The sequence below is a fragment of the Lagenorhynchus albirostris genome, chromosome 15, assembly GCF_949774975.1.
Source record: "Lagenorhynchus albirostris chromosome 15, mLagAlb1.1, whole genome shotgun sequence".
In the NCBI taxonomy this organism is placed as follows: domain Eukaryota; kingdom Metazoa; phylum Chordata; class Mammalia; order Artiodactyla; family Delphinidae; genus Lagenorhynchus; species Lagenorhynchus albirostris.
The window spans coordinates 36,158,236-36,175,781 of record NC_083109.1 but is presented as its reverse complement, the minus strand read 5'-3'; the positions used below and the strand labels follow the sequence as shown (position 1 = coordinate 36,175,781).

Below are 17,546 nucleotides of genomic sequence, written 5' to 3'. Positions count from 1 at the left end.
CCTATCCCTCTAGGTCGTCACAAAGAACGAAGCTGATTTCCCTGTGCTATACAGCAGCTTCCCACTAGTGTTCTCTTTTACATTTGTTAGTATATATATGTCAATGCTCCTCTCTCACTTCATCCCAGCTTCCCCTTCCCCCCCAGTGCCCTCAAATCTGTTCTCTATGTCCGTGTCTTTATTCCTGCTCTGCCACTAGGTTCATCAGTACCACTTTTTTAATTTCCACATATATGCGTTAGCAAACAATATTTGTTTTTCTCTTTCTGACTTACTTCACACTGTATGACAGATTCTAGATCCATCCACCTCACTACAAATAACTCAATTCTGTTCCTTTTTATGGCTGAGTAATATTCCATTGTATATATGTATCACATCTTCTTTATCCAATCATCTGTTGATGGACATTTAGGTTGCTTCCATGTCCTGGCTAATGTAAACAGTGCTCCAGTGAACATTGTGGTACATGTCTCTTTATGAATTATGTTTTTCTTAGGGTATATGACCAGTAGTGGGATTGCTGGGCCATATGGTAGTTCTATTTTTAGATTTCTAAGGAACCTCCATACTGTTCTCCATAGTGGTTGTATCAATTTACATTCCCACCAACAGTGCAGGAGGGTTCCCTTTTCTCCATACCTGCTCCAGCATTTATTGTTTCTAGATTTTTTGATGATGGTCATTCAGACTGGTGTGAGATGATACCTCATTGTGGCTTTGATTTGCATTTCTCTAATGATTAGTGATGTTGAGCATCCTTTCATGTATTTGTTGGCCATCTGTATATCTTCTTTAGAGAAATGTCTATTTAGGTCTTCCTCCCATTTTTGGACTGGGTTGTTTTTGTGATATTGAGTGGCATGAGCTGCTTGTATATTTTGGAGATTAATCCTTTGTCAGTTGCTTCAATGGCAAATATTTTCTCCCATTCTGAGGGTTGTCTTTTCATCTTGTTTATGGTTTCCTTTGATATGCAAAAGATTTTAAGTTTCATTAAGTTTCATTTGTTTATTTTTGTTCTTATTTCCCTTACTCTAGGAGGTGGGTCAAAAAGGATCTTGCTGTGATTTATATCATAGAGTGTTCTGCCTATGTTTTCCTCTAGGAGTTTTATAGTGCTTGGCCTTATATTTAGGTCTTTAATCCATTTTGAGTTTATTTTTGTGTATGGTGTTAGGGTGTGTTCTAATTTCATTCTTTTACATGTAGCTGTCCATTTTTCTCAGCACCACTTATTGAAGAGGCTGTCTTTTCTCTTTTGTGTATCCTTGCTTCCTTTATCAAAAATAAGGTGACAATATGCCCGTGGGTTTATCTCTGGGCTTTCTACCTTGTTCCATTGATCTATATTCCTGTTTTTGTGCCAGTACTGTACTCTCTTGATTACTGTAGCTTTGTAGTATAGTCTGAAGTCCAGGAGCCTGATTCCTCCAGCTCCGTTTTTCTTTCTCATGATTGCTTTGGCTATTCGGGGTATTTTGTGTTTCCATACAAATTGTGAAATTTCTTGTTCTAGTTCTGTGAAAAATGCCATTGGTAATTTGATAGGGATTGCATTGAACCTGTAAATTGCTTTGGATAGTATACTCATTTTCACAATGTTGATTCTTCCAATCCAGGAGCGTGGTATATCTCTCTATCTGTTTATGTTATCTTTGATTTCTGTCATCAGTATTTTATAGTTTTCTGAGTACAGGTCTTTTGCCTCCTTAGGTAGGTTTATTCCTAGGTATTTTATTATTTTGTTGCAATGGTAAATGAGAGTGTTTCCTTAATTTCTCTTTCTGATCTTTCATTGTTAGTGTATAGGAATGCAAGAGATTTCTGTACATTAATTTTGTATCCTGCAACCTTAGCAAATTCATTGATTAGTTCTAGTAGTTTTCTGGTGGCATCTTTAGGATTTTCTGTGTATAGTATCATGTCACTTGCAAACAGTGAGTTTTACTTCTTCTTTGCCAATTTGTATTCCTTTTATTTCTTTTTCTTCTCTGATTGCTGTGGCTAGGGCTTCCAATACTATGTTGAATAATAGTGGTGAGAGTGGACATCCTTGTCTTGTTCCTGATCTTAGAGGAAATGCTTTCAGTTTTTCACCATTGAGAATGATGTTTGCTGTGGGTTTGTCATACATGGCTTTTATTATGTTGAGGTAGTTTCCCTCTATGCCCACTTTCTGGAGAATTTTTATCATAAATGGGTGTTGAATTTTGTGGAAAGCTTTTTCTGCATCTATTGTGATGATCATATGGTTTTTATTCTTTAATTTGTTAATATGGTGTATCACATTGATTGTTTTGCATATACTGAAGAATCCTTGCATCCCTGAGATAAATCCCCCTTGATCATGGTGTATGATCCTTTTAATGTGTTGTTGGATTCTGTTTGCTAGTACTTTGTTCAGGATTTTTGCATCTATGTTCCTCAGTGATATTGGTCTATAATTTTCTTTTTTTGTGATATCTTTGTCTGGTTTTGGTATCAGGGTGATGGTGGCCTTGTAGAATGAGTTTGGGAGTGTTCCTCCCTCCACAACTTTTGGAAGAGTTTGAGAAGGATAGGTGTTAACTCTTCCCTAAATGTTTGATAGAATTTGCCTGTGAAGCCATCTAGTCCTGGACTTTTGTTTGTTGGAAGATTTTTAATTACAGTTTCAATTTCATTACCTCTGATTGGTCTGTTTATATTTTCTAATTCTTCCTGGTTCAATCTTGGAAGTCTGTACTTTTCCAAGAATTTGTCCATTTCTTTCAGGTTGTCAATTTTATTGGCATATAGTTGCTTGTAATAGTCTCTTATGATCTTTTGTATTTCTATGGTGTCAGTTGTAATCTCTCCTTTTTCATTTCTAATTTTAGAAATCTAAAATTTGCATCCTCTCCCTTTTGTTCTTGATGAATCTGGCTAAAGGTTTATCAATTTTGTTTATCTTCTTAAAGAACCAGCTTTTAGGTTTTTTGATCTTTGCTATTGTTTTCTTTGTTTCTATTTCATTTATTCCTGCTCTGATCTTTATTATTTCTTTCCTTCTACTAATTTTGGATTTTCTTTGTTCTTCTTTTTCTAGTTTCTTTAAGTGTAAGGTTAGATTGTTTCTTTGAGATTTTTCTTGTTTCTTGAGGTGAAACTGAATTGCTATGAACTTCCATCTTAGAACTGTTTTTACTGCATCCCATAGATTGTGGATCATCGTGTTTTCACTATCATTTGTTTTTTTCATTTCCTCTTTGATTTCTTCAGTGATCTGTTGGTTATTTAGCAGCACACTGTTTAGCCTCCACGTGTTTGTGTTTTTTACTGTTTTTTTTCCCTGTAATTGATTTCTAATCTCATTGCATTGTGATTGGAAAAAAATATTTGATATGATTTCAATTTTCTTAAATTTCCTGAGGTTTGATTTGTGACCCAAAATGTGATCTATTCTTGAGAACATTCCATGTGAACTTGAGAACAAAGTGTATTCTTCCGCTTTCGGGTGTAATGTCCTAAAAATATCAGTTAAGTCTATCTGGTCTATTGTATCATTTAAAGCTGTGTTTCCTTATTTATTTTCTGTTTGGATGATCTGTCTATTGGTGTAAGTGGGGTGTTAAAGACCCCCGCTATTTTTGTGTTACTGTCAATTTCTCCTTTTATGGCTGTTAGCATTTGCCTTATGTATTGAGGTGCTCCTATGTTGGCTGCATAAATATTTTAAATTGTTATGTTTTCTTCTTGGATCCATCACTTGATTGTTATGTAGTGTCCTTCCTTATCTCTTGTAACAGTCTTTATTTTACAGTCTATTTTATCTGATGTGAGTATCGCTACTCCAGCTTTCTTGTGATTTCCATTTACATGCAATATCTTTTTCTAACCCCTCACTTTCAGTGTGTATGTGTCCCTAGGTCTGAAGTGGGTCTCTTGTAGATAACATATATAAGGGTCTTGTTTTTGTATCCATTCAGCCAGTCTGTGTCTTTTGGTTGGAGCATTTAATCCATTTACATGCAATGTGATTATCGATATGTATGTTCCTATTACCATTTTCTTAATTGATTTGGGTTTGTTTTTGTGGGTCTTTTCTTCTCTTGTGTTTCCTGCTAAGAGAAGTTTCTTTAGCATTTGTTGTAAAGCTGGTTTGGTGTTGCTGAATTCTCGTAGCTTTTGCTTGTCTGTAAGCTTTTGATTTCTCTATTGAATCTGAATAATATCCTTGCTGGGTAGAGTAATCTTGGTTGTAGGTTTTTCCCTTTTATCACTTTAAATATGTCCTGCCACTCCTTTCTGGCTTGCAGAGTTTCTGCTGAAAGATCAGCTGTTAACCTTAGGGGGATTCCCTTGTATATTATTTATTGCTTTTCCCTTGCTGCTTTTAATATTTTTTCTGTGTATTTAATTTTTGATAGCTTGATTAATATGTGTCTCGGCGTGTTTCTCTTTGGGTTTATCCTGTATGGGACTCTCTGTGCTTCCTGGAGTTGATTGACTCTTTTCTTTCCCATGTTAGGGAAGTTTTCAATTATAATCTTTTCAAATATTTTCTAAGACCCTTTCTTTTTCTCTTCTTCTTCTGGAAACCCTATAATTCAAATGTTGTTGTGTTAATGTTGTCCCAGAAATCACTGAGACTGTCCTCAATTCTTTTCATTCTTTTTTCTTTATTCTGCTCCCTGGCAGTTATTTCCACCATTTATTCCAGGTCACTTATCTGTTCTTCTGTATCAGTTATTCTGCTGTTGTTTCCTTCTAGAGTATTTTAAATTTCAGTTATTGTGCTGTTCATCACTGTTTATTTGCTCTTTAGTTTTTCTAGATCCTTGTTGATCCTTGTTGAATGTTTCTTGTATTTTCTCCATTCTGTTTCCAAGATTTTGGATCATCTTTACTATCATTACTCTGAATTCTTTTCCAGGTAGGTTGCCTATTTTGTCTTCATTTATTTGGTCTTGTAGGTTTTTACATTGGTACTTCATTTGTAACATATTTTTTGTCGTTTCTTTTTTTTTTTTTTTTTATGGGTGGAGCTGTATTCCTGTCTTCCTGTTTGTTTGGCAAGAGGTGTCCAGCACTTGAGTTTGCAGGTATTTGGATAGAGCCAGGTCTTGGTGCTGAGATGAGGACCTCCAGGAGGCCTCACTCTGATTAATATTCCCTTGAGTCTGAGGTTCTCTGTTAGTCCAGTGGTTTGGACTCAAAGCTCTCACCACAGGAACTCAGGCCTGACCTCCCACCTCAGAACAAAGATCCTGCAAGCCATGTGGCATGGCAAAAACAGAAAAACCAAAACCAAAATGCAACACAATAACAAAGAATAAAAATCAAAATAAAGTTAGAAAGATAGAAAATATATTAGGAGAAATAAAAATATAATTGAAACCAGGGAGCCCAAGAGGCTCCCTGGTGCCTAAGTGGACAGAGAAAGCACTGGCCGCATTCCCTTCCATTCCTCTGTGTCCCACCCCCATGGTCGCCCCCAGGGTATCCCCCATCCCTGCTGGACCCCTAACCATGGGTGGGTCCCACTGGGTGTAGGAACTCCTCCCTTCCCCCAGCCACCCCTCAGGGGTCCAGGTCCCAGAGGTCCAGCCTTTACTTTTGCCCCCCCCTTCCCTCCCTCCTACTCCCTCAGGACCGACACACTGGAGGGGGGCCTTGGTGAGCAGAGGATCAGGCCCAGGATCTCAGCAGCCTCCTGGGGACCCAAGTGGGCAGGGGAAACCTGGCCAATCTCCCTTTTGATCCTCTGCCCTCCCAATGGTTCCCCAATTTCCCCCCTCGCGTGTGGGACTCCTTCCCCTCTCCTAGCAGCCCCTAAGGAGTGCCAGTCCTGCCCCATCTCCACTTCTCCTCTCCCTTCACTCCCCCCATGCCCCACATCCTACCTGGTCAATGGGGGTTCCTCCTGTCCCCTTAGGTGTCCGTGGTCCCCCACCAGTGCCTGGTAGGTGCCCTAGTTGTTCGGAGACACGAATTCCATGTCCTCCTAGTCTGCCATCTTGACTCCGCCCCCCAGCAGGCAGATTCTTAACTACTCTACCACCAGGGAAGCCCCTGTTTGTCTATTTAAAATTTAGTCGTTCTTTTAGGTTGTGTAGTATCACATTGTATTCCTTTCTATATGAATTTAACATGTATTTATTAAATAACCTGTTGTGGGCCTAGGACTATGCTGGATTCTGAAGGATATTCCTAATGTATTTGTCAGGACTTCTCTGCTTGCAGATGAGAGAAACTCAACTTGAACTGGTATAAGTGAAAAAGAGAGATTTGTTGTCTGTTTAACTAAGGTGTTGCTGAAGTAGGGACTTGATCAGTCTCAGAACTCTGTTAGTCTCTCGTTTTTGCTTTTCTCTGAGTTTGCAACACTAGTTTAAGTAGCATGAATATTTTGGGGGATGTGGGAGCCATAGAATGACATGATAAATGTAATTTTTTAAAAAGTCTTTCTGGTGGCAATGTTTAGAACTGGGAATGTGGAGACAGGAGGCTAAGGGGTTAGAGACATTTTAGTATGAGGGATTTGGACGACATTGCAAATATAAAGTATCTGAAGACCTTGATAACTGAATGGTTAATCATGATGAAAATGGAGAAATTAGTCAAATTAGTTATGAGGGTGGAATGATGTTTGGTTTATAAGCAAAATCCAATTGCTCCCTTAGGAAATGAAAGCTATTACAGTATAGTCTAAAATTAATAGCACCCACTTCTTATGATGAATTAATTATTCAGGACAGAAAGTTCAGTTGAGCATGCAGGACCACAGCTTACTCTTCTGTCCTAATAAACACAGGGTGTTGAGTATTTTTTCCATTTCTGTGTAATAAATGACCCCAATATTAGTGGCTTAAAACAACCGTAAGGATTTTCTTCTTATCTCATGGTTCTGAGGGTTGATTGGGCTCAGCTTGGCAGGGTTTCCCATGGGGCTGCTGTCATACTATCACTGGGGCTGGTGTTATCTGAAGGCTTCCTTGGGCATTTGTCTAGTGATCAACATTAGTTGTTGGCTGGGAGCTCAGCTGACGTCAGCTGGAGCACCTACAAGTGGTCTTCCCATGTATCATGGACTTCCTCACAGCATGGCAGCTAGGTTCCAAGATCAATTGTCCCAAGAGACCAAGGCAGAAGTAAGTGCCATTTTTATCATATAGTCTTAGAAGTCTTACAGTGTCACTTCCTCCATATTCTGTTGGTAAAGGCAATCACAAAAGGTCTGTCCAGGTTCAAGGGGAGAAGGCACAGTCCCACCATTTGATGGGACTGATGGGAGGAGTGTTACCATCACACTGTAAGAAGAACATATGGGATGGGATTTGGTGACCATCTTTAGAGAATTTCATCTGCCACACACCTATAGTAATAACAATTCAAAGATGGATATAATTCCTCTTTCTTCTTTATTTTTTGGTGTATCTAAGAATCAACAAGATCATGAAACAGAGTGAGGGCAAAATGAATGGAAAATGGAAATATCACAAGTATGGGTTTATTATTAATACAACGTAACTTACCAACTTTGTGATTCTGAACTGACACAGCCTTCTACCTCAGTAATAGAAAAGTGAACTCAGAATCATAGAATTGCTGTAGTGGAGCAGGTCACTAGGGAATATCTAGCACATTCATATGACTCCAGACAAAACTGAGTTTAACACATTCCAAGGAGACTTTTAAAAATCACCCTGTCCAGAATGTACCCACACAAGGAGAGTCTCTTATGGAATTTCTCAGTTGTGTGTTCCAGGTTCTTTAAAGAATTTGGGACCTTTAAAATATTTTAAATGTTATCAATATTTGTATTTCCCTCATCATAATATCTCATGGTATCACTGAAACCTAGGTCTGAATCTGAAATATGCAAACAAATTCTATCAACCACCATAGACTGAAAAATCTCTCCAAACTAAAATATATTTTTTCATTCTCTTAAAAGTTTCTCTTTCCTTTCCAGGAATATCTTACTACTAGATATTCCAAGATCTAATAACTATACAACCACAGCAGTAATTGAGGCCAATGTCTTGCTTTAAGAGGAGAATCTTATGTTCAAATAAAATTTATTTGCAAAGAAATGGTCAGTCTTTAGTATAGAAAACTGATCAGTGCAAAGATGCTCACCTATCCTCTGGATATTAATCTCAATCTGTGTGGGTTTGCCAAGCCAGCCAGCTGCCTCCCCCTTCTACCCTCCTCTCCCTCTCTGTTACCATAAGACCGAGGGCTCTATAGAACTTGGTTCGAAAATCACGGGTTCCTTAGAATTCTGAGCAGATCGGTGAGAATGATTAGGAGGGAGTTTTTGCAGCACTCTCAGCATGTCATTACCATCACTGTCATCATCATCGTCATCATCTGTAGAAACACTAAAAGCCTACATGTTCATAAGCTCCATGCAAGGTTGAATGGAGAGTATGTAGACAGTTACTTCATTCTAAGAAAAATAGCCCAGGCTGACAAGGCACAGAAAACAAAGCACAGGGTGAAATAATCACACAAATTCATAAAGAATTAATATTGTTTTCTACCCATTCTATCCAAAGTACTTAATTCCCACAGCCAACATTTCTGAGAGAAGGGAATAGGTCTGGGAGTGACCAGCCTCGCGTCTATTTCAAATCCAAGGAGAAAGATGGAAGAGATAGGAGGGGCTGGTTGGGGTCTCCTCTTTGTTGAAGTTGAACTTCCTTGTCTTAGGCGTTGGCTATCTCTCCAGGTATAGTGGGGCAGTCCATCACAGAGGCCTGGAAACTATTATTTAACCATGGTCTGCCAGCCCCAAATCGTGTTAAAATGCAGATGCTGATTCATTAGGTCTGGGGCAGAGACAACATTCCACATTTCTAACAAGCCCCCAGATGATGTTCACAGACCACACCTGGGGAGAAAAGGTCTAGAGAAACATCCTTATTGTGGTTGAAAGCACGGATTTACCAGGTTACGTCTACCTGGACAGGAAAAGGAATACTTGGGAACTTCTGGCTCATCAATTGGAAACAATGACAAATTCTATCTACTACTTAACATTTGATGGTGGCTAGACAAGGTTATTTAAGTGCTGGGAAAGAAATGGAAGATATTCTGTATTACATAAATGTGTGTGTTATATACAAATAAAATATATATATACACATATACATATAAAGAATATACTACATAATGTTTAATATACCAAAAAAACACACATTTCGGTGTATATATATAACTTTTTCAATCAAAGATGTGCTATTTGTACTTTCCTATTAGACTAATGTAGAACAAGTTTCACATTGGGCTTTGAAAAGAAAGACAATGCAAAATAACTACATCACTTTCGTCCCTTCATTCATTAATCAGACACTAGGTGTCTATTTTATCTCAAGCATTGGAAGTGAAGTAAGATAATGTCCTTACCTTCAGAGAGGGGGATGGTGATTCAGAGTCTAGTGAGAGACAAATATACATTTCTAAGCATTATGGTAACTTTTATAAAAGATATCTCCACTGAAGTTCTCTTTCCATATTGAAGGAAGAGTCTTGATTCATTATCAAGCCCGAGAAGACATTTCTGTTTACAAACTTGTTACTGAAACTTTCAACAATTCAGGTACAAAATGAGAAAGAATTCTTGTTCCGGAAAGCATACGGCTCCAACAGATGGCTGTTTTCTTAATGGAGCAGACTGTCTAACAGTGAGAAGAAGTCAGAATTCCTGTTATGTTAAATAGCTTAAGTGACTGAAACGAAACCACCAATTCTTGACAACCTGCCAGATTGACTCCCCTGTGAAAACCGACTTTTGTTGTTTTGAAATGGCGTACTTCTTTCTCTTTTTCTGAGGCCCTCTACTCAATATGTGAGTTTGGTCTGTGGCCATTAGCTAAGTTTTCTCTCTCCTTGATAGGTAATGGCTTCCATGAAAAGTCCTGAAAGCAATTAAGGATCATGTCCACATAATAGCATCTTTCCTCTAAGGAGTTCTGATGAGTTTCAGTCTCTCCTTAATATTCTTAGATCAATAATCAAAAGGTTTATCAAACTCTCCAGGACTGTGGCCAGCACCTACAGAACCTCGGTGATAATTACTTTAAAAATGCAGGCAGTCGAGTTATGGAGATGACATCCCTTCTGATGAGGTTATGACTCAGGGCTTCATTTCATCCTCCGTTACCCCCTCAGTGGGTCCACAGACTGCACAAGCCCACGTAGCCATCCTGAATTGTCTCAATTCAGAAAACCTCCTCTTGGATTTGACACCAAGTTGGATAACTAGCAATCTATTCTGTACTCCGGATAGCTTGGTTAATGCTCTCCAAGGACCAGACATTTCAGGCACTGTTTAGATAGTAAAAGGAGGCAGAGACAAACTAAAGCTCACTGAAGTTTATAAGGGCCACCAACATAGCAAACCTCCAAGTGGGACAGAGGGGTACACGAAGAGTCTCAGAGAACAGGTACCTGGCTCCTTGGAGTTTGTTTCTCTGTCCCAAGGTTGATCCAGGGAGTCTAATTCATATTCCACCATCTTGTTAACTATAACTGTACTCTTAGTACATGGGGAAGAACTCTCAACACTAGATGTCCTGCCCTGTGAAAGCTGTACCACTTCCCAAAGACTGCTTCAGTGGACTGGTGCTATATTTCTCAGGAAGCTCTAATATTTTTCTAGGGTCAGGATATAAATGAGGAAACAAGTTTGAGAAATGACTTATCTAGGTGATCTTTCCCACCTGGACTGTCTTGCAGAATCAGCACAGGTTTGTAGAGTGCCCATTTGTCTCCAGATTTCATGTTCATTGTATCATCTAACCTTGACCATGATACTGTGAAGTAGGAATTTTTGTTCCTGTTTTGTAGTTGAGGAAAGAGGTTAATTAAAACAAAGGGACTTGTCCAAATCAAACAGCTAATTAAGTAATGGGACAGTTTTGACCCAAGGTCTTCAGGCTGCAGTTCTGTTTTCTTAATCACACAGTCTGTTTTTTTTTTTTTTTAATTTTTATTTCATATTGGAGTACAGTTGATGTTGTATTAGTTTCAGGTGCACAGCAAAGTGATTTAATCATACATATACATATATCTATTCTTTTTCAGGTTCTTTTCCCATATACAGAGTATTGAATAGAGTTCCCTGTGCTATTCAGTAGGTCCTTGTTGATTATCTATTTTTTATAACACAGAGTATGGCTTTGAATGTGGCATCTGACCAGAGAAGCTCTGGGCCCAGTGTAAGAACCAGCACTGGTCTGAGGTGTGGAAATTGACCAGAGCAAGTGTGAGCAGGACACACATTTCACTGATATGCATCCATTGCCTCTCTACCTTCTGGGGAATCCTTGTTTGGCTGCTTAGGTTTTTTTTGTTTTGTTTTGTTTTTTTGTGCGTGTGATTTTTGGAGAAATAGATGGGAAGAATTGGAGGAAACAAATATGGTTAAGTAGTTGCTGTGATATGCAGGACTTCAAGAAGCTGGTGATGGAGAGACAAGTGAGTCTTACTGTGCGATCATATTTACCTCTAACTTTGATACTACTTTGAGTATTCTTGGAAGATTTAAAATAAAGTACTTAAAAAAGAATTAGGGACTTGTATTTCTTTGGAATGTGATCATGTACCAAGATTGGCCAGGAGGTGGTCCAGTTATCTCTGGGTTCTAAAGTGAATAAGGAATCACTGGGGCAGTCCATCCTATCTGTCAATCCACTTCTGACTAATATTTCCTTCAAGATTTTTTGTGCACCTTGGTTCCAGTGTGTGTGTATGTGTGCGTGTGTGTGTGTGTGTGGTGTGTGCATGTGTGCTTTCACTCAGGCTCGAATTGGCAATAGGTTCACCTTGCTCCGCAATTTATTTAGAAAAAGACATCTTAAAGGAGCTTGTGCCCTATGCTCCAGTCCCATGAGGCTCTGCCTTAGTGAAATAATACCATGAAAGTGGTTGACTTTTCTCCTTACAAGGCATCATGACAGCAGACTAAGTAAGCAATATTCATATCAAAGAAATCCCCCCAAGGTACCACCTATTTTCAGCTTTCTTACCTTAGGTTGGCATCTGTTAATGTGCCCAAAAAGTTTGCCTGCACAGATTACAACTGTAGAACCGGCCAAGGATCATGTTCTGTGCAGAACAGGCCACCTGGGAACCGGGACCCAAGACAGCAAGGGGAACGAGAGACCTCAGAGGCAGGGCACAGATGGGATGGAAAAACCTTATGGTAACTGCTCCCAAGAAATTACTTGAACATCATATATGAGGCATTTGAATGCCTTCACCAAGGTCGTTAGCTGTGTATGGAGCAAAGGCTTATTTTTAAAGTTTGACGTAGTCCGAGGAATGCTTTGTTCCTAATTTAGAGCACTTGTACTGAGAGCTTCCAAGCCCTCGGCATCTGCTGCCACCCACTACATGTTTTGCAGCAGGCCAAAGTCCACTGTGGTGAAGTCCAAGGGTTCGTCAGCTCCACAGGGAGCCAGCAAAGCCTGGGAGAGAGGTTGTTTGGGGAGATTATTTAGAAAGAAAATGAGCTTTTGGAAAAGACCTCTTGGGTATGAGAGTTTGGATTCTATTTGATTAAGTTTTCACTTCTCTCCCCTTTCTGTGGTGGGTAGAGTATTCTTCTCTGCTCTTTTGATTTTGGGGTTGGCCATGGGGTTTGCTTTAGCCCATCAAATGTTAGCAGGTATAAGGCAGACAGAGGCCTTAACTGAACTTGTGTGTTTCAGCTTGGCTCTTGCACTCTGGTGATCTGCCAGAGAGCGTCTGGATAGCTGCCTTTCCTACAAAGAGCAAATCTGAATTCAGTGCACAGTCTAGTGGACCCACAGCCTAAAGTAGAGCCATCCAGCTGAGCCCAGCCCAGATTTGTGATTGTGGTATTAATGCTTGTTGTTATAAGCTGTTAGGATATTTGTTACATAACATTAGGATAGCAATAGCTGACTAAAACATGGGGTTAATGATTTTTATGTTTTTTTCTGAACCTAGGTGGACATTTATGTAAACTGACATGATAGAGTTAAAACTCCTTTTACACAAGGTATAGGAAGGGAGCTTCGATCTGGAACTATGAGACAAGGAAGAACAGTGGCTTGTGACACAGTGGGCTACGCTCTAACAAAGATGACAGCTGTCTCCAAAGTGAGGCCATGGAGAGCCAGGATTAGCAGATACTGAAAGGTGGCAGCAGAATATTTAAGTTAATTTGGTCCATAAACCTGAAGAATTCATTGAAATTCTCTAGCTCATAGATACCACCTTAAAATTGTCTAAAACGTTTTGAATTTAAGTTGAAAATTTTAACTTAGATTTTCAGATTCCTAGCGTCTCTTGAAAAAAAAAAATCAGAACGTCAGAAAATGGTGACCTCACATTTCTTCCTGATAATAAATATGAGAGCTGAGTTGTTCTATCTAGTTGTGCTTTGCAGCTTGCTGAAGTCCCTGCCATGTTCTGTTATTCATTTTCAGCTGTCTCGTGTGAATTGGTTGCTTGTCTTATCCTTAAGCACCAGGAATTGGGAATTGTGACAACTACTAGTTCAACAACCGTCCCCCTAATTTTAAGGAAATCTAGAGGTAAGGAGACACCCAAGTGCTTAGCTCAGAGGTGATGCTCAGTAGGGTAACCATACATCAATTTTGCCCAGGACAGTCCTGGTTGATGCCTATTGTCCTGGGCTAATTTATCAATTTGCATGAAAAATTCTAGAGGTCTATCTGGCAGGTAATACTGGCTTTTAGTACCTCAGGTGCAACACACATGCCTCTCCATTCAGTCTGGGTTTGCTCACAGCATCGTGGTCTCTGGTAGTTCAAAATCCTATATGGTGGCTCAGGGTGTCCCAGGGTTACAAGGAAGAAGCTGTATCACTTTGTTTGAATTGGCCTTGGAAGTGATGCATCATTACTACCATGTCATTCTATTGGTCACCATGCCACCCAGATTCAGGGCAGGGGACTTAGATGCCGCCTAGTGGTGAATGACTAGGCAGTTAGTGGCAAAGTGAAGACTAGAGCCAAGTCTGTTACTCCACCCAATGTGTATTTTTTCATTCCAAGAAGCCCTATCTGCCTCCATTCTCCATTCTACTTTTTACCTTTCCACCTGTATTATACTATTACATATATTATATTATTAACGTATGAGCACCTATCTATTCTAAGAGAGCTAAGCCATGAATGGTCTTTGGAAAGTCATACAAAATCTTGGAATTATGTGGAAAATATGTTTTTTATGTGTGTATCAGTCAGAGCTCTCTGTTGCACACATAATTTAAGCATTTATTAAAGGGTTTTAGATAGTTTACTGCATCCCTGAAAAAGTCTGAGAACCAGGCTTGGAAGCTTCAGAGCTAGGAACAACTTCAGCATTATACCGCAGACTGTTCTGGGGAAGAACTATCGCCGCTGTTCTTGGACAGACTCACCGCACCTCACCAGCTGTCACAGAGCACAGTGCTAGGACCTCTACCCACTATTGTTTCTGAAAGCTCACTGTCTTTGCCTCTGTCCTACCCAGAAACGATCTGTGCTACACCTGCTTCCAAATGTCTTGTGCATTTGTACCTGAAAGGTTGAACCTAGGCCATGTGTCTGTACCATAGTTGCAACTATAGGAAGTGGATTTCTAGCGTCTATTCTGGAGATAAGGTGGAAAAATCTTCAAGCACAAGAACAGTGTTTATAAGGTGCTGAGAAGGCAAAAACACAAATAAGTCCATCACGTGAATGTATAAATATGTGGGCTTTTCTGAATCAAGTGTTCCTAGTTTTCATCATATCTTCAGAGAGGTTCCTAATCCTTACATATTAAGAATCACTGTTACATGGACTTCCCTTTTATAGACACAGATCTGTGTGTTTGTGTCCATGAATCCATTATGCTTTTCAGAATTGAGGACTGTGAAGTCCAATTCTCTACATCTCTCTACCCCAATATATTCAATTAATAAAATCCAGATGGATAATAAAGTGGTATTTTTGTTCCATTGCTTAATCTGTTTTGTGTCCCTCTTTGGGATGATGGTATAGTATAAAGTTCACTAAAGCCTTGATTAACAAGGATGCTTATTTTAATAGATTTTGTTTGTTTGACTTCTACTTTGAGAATGGAATGGCAAAATCAAAAGAAAACAAAAATCATAGGCAGCTTCCAATAAGGATTTGTTCTAAAAATATACTTTCAGGGGTGGGCGGTAGTGGATAAGAGTAAGAACACACTCAGCTCAAGTTCCTACAATTTCCAATACTTGATACAAGCAGATTCCCTGGGGACTCGATAAATGCTCAACTATTTTAAAAAACCAACTTCTCTCACTATTTAGGCAAAATATAGAGTAAAGCATTTGGGGGGATTCCACACAATACATAAGACTAGAACTTAAAGGAACATCAAATATGAGGCATAGAGAGGTTGAAGTGTTTCCTTCAAGATTAGTAAGCTTATGGCAGAGACTGAACTGGAACTGAGGAATTCTTATCCCAATGTGGTGTCCTCTCCTCTAAAACACCTTAGGATGTCTTGTAAAAAGATTTTGTATCAGTTACAGCTGTGTAACAAACCACCTAAAAATTTAGCTGCTGAAAAAGAAACCATTTATTAATGTTTGTAAATGTGCAGGTTGGCTGGGTGGTTCTGCTGCCTTGGGCCGGCTCTGCTACCCCAGCTGGGCTCACTCATGGGTCCATGATCAGCAGCTTGTTGGCTAGATGGCTTAGCTAATCTTGGTCGGGCTCTATCACATACCTGGTGTGATGTAAAATCCAGTGCTTCAGCTGGGAAAATGAGGTCAACTATGCTTCATAAGGTTCAATCCTCCAGTAGGCAACACAGACCTGTTCTCATGGTGATCTCAGAGTTCCAAAAGGTAGAGTTCTAGTCTGGGAACTGGATTATGGGAATCATCTCACTCTACTAGCCAAAACCCAGATTCAAGTTTGGAGACAAGACATCAACTCCTTGATGGCAGAATCTACTAAATCACATTACAAAAATATAGAGAAGCTGTAAAGAATTAATGCCATTTTTTTCAATCAATCTGCCATAATTCATTCATTCATTCAAACTTTATTGATTGTGTTCCTGTCATACTTTATTGATTGTGCCTGGCCTAGTGTTACAATAAACACTAGAGATACAATAAATAATAAGAATCAATTTTGTACTTATTTCTTAGTGAAAAATATCAAATAACCAAAACATCTCTTTCCTTAGGTAATCTGGTGATTCAGGATCAGATTTCTTAACACTGTCCTGAAAGTCATTAGTCCTTAAATTTGATATTACACCCTCTATTAAAAAAAAAATCACACAAAAAATCAGTAGTAATTTAGTGTGTATAAATTAAAATTGGCCTTGGTGAGAATAACTGACTTCTCAGAAGTGCAGCCAACAAGGAACTGTCAGGCTAGATGAGATTTTACAGATCTCAGGGAGAAACTGGAGCTCTAAATGCTAAATTTATCTTACAAGGATATCATATGTACATTTGACAACTTGAAGGTTTTTAAATTACAGGGAGAGTTTTTGCCATCTATATCTGATATTTCCCCATCTAATTGCTATTTCAGCTGAGATGTGTAAGGCAGACTGAAGAGTGTCCCCAAACAATGAATGAGTCACTTAATTTTTAGAATTTTTAGACTTTGATTGATTACTTTGCCAGGTATTGACAGTAGTATTTTCATGTTATCCAGATGCAGGGCCTGGTCTAGTCAGGATCAAAGGTGTTCTTTAGGAAAGTAGTTTAAAATTTTCAAAATATACCCAATAGAAACAAGTAACTGTCCTGTAGAGAATAACTAAAATGCTAGATAAAGTAGAAACCAAAATATTTTCTTAGAGGTAATGAAGAGTTGACAAGGTAGCAAGTCGTTACTGGGCCAAAATATAAGGGAAAGCTGGAATCCAGGGAAGTAAGCAGAGCACTGAAGCCAGTTTTATCCTGAGAATATTTACCTGTTCAGACAAATGTGGACAAATGTGGACTTCAATTTTGATGGCCTCATTGGATGAGACACATAAAAATTAGAGCCTAAGAGTCCATTCAAATCAGAGAGTAGTAACTGTACACCCTTCACCCATTAGGCTAGTGCCCCAAGGGGTTCAATGTTAGAAAAAAGGAGAATCAGAAGTAATCTGAACCCTGTATTTATTATAGGGCCCGCAAAAAGTTTCTTTGATTCTTGGCTGGAGGAAAAATAGTCCCAAAGAGATTGTGTCTACAAACTAGCCTTCCAAGAATTTTCATCCTTAAAATAGACCATCACATACATTAATGGTTCAGAACCATAAAAAAAAAACATGCAGAAAGTACTTGGGTTTGATACTCCCCTAGACACCATGTAGAAAAAAACACCAATTCTTTCTGTCAGAATGTATATCCATTTTAGGTCTCAGAGAATGTTCATAAATGACTTTTCAAGGAAAATAAATACTCTACAGTAAAAATTAATTAAGCACAGAAGAAGATAAAACATAAGCAAGAACCAGCAGAAACCAAACTGGGCAACTGACAGTTATAAAGCAATTTAATATACCTAAAAGAAAAAAGACAAGTAGAAATAATCTTCAGAGAACAGACA

General features: G+C 38.9%; 1 protein-coding gene across 3 annotated transcripts in view; it reads right to left on the bottom strand.

Annotated features, from left to right (window-relative positions):
* Positions 1-17,546, bottom strand: part of PLCB1 (phospholipase C beta 1) — a 753,511-nt gene that overhangs the window by 47,940 nt on the left and 688,025 nt on the right. Inside the window, exon 33 of one of the 3 annotated variants that reach the window (XM_060122831.1) lies at positions 15,647-15,937. The exons of the other annotated variants lie outside the window; for them this stretch is intronic. The gene's annotated coding sequence lies outside the window, so the exon portion shown is untranslated. Of the gene's footprint in view, positions 1-15,646; positions 15,938-17,546 lie in introns of those variants that run through there. 3 annotated transcript variants of the gene reach the window in all.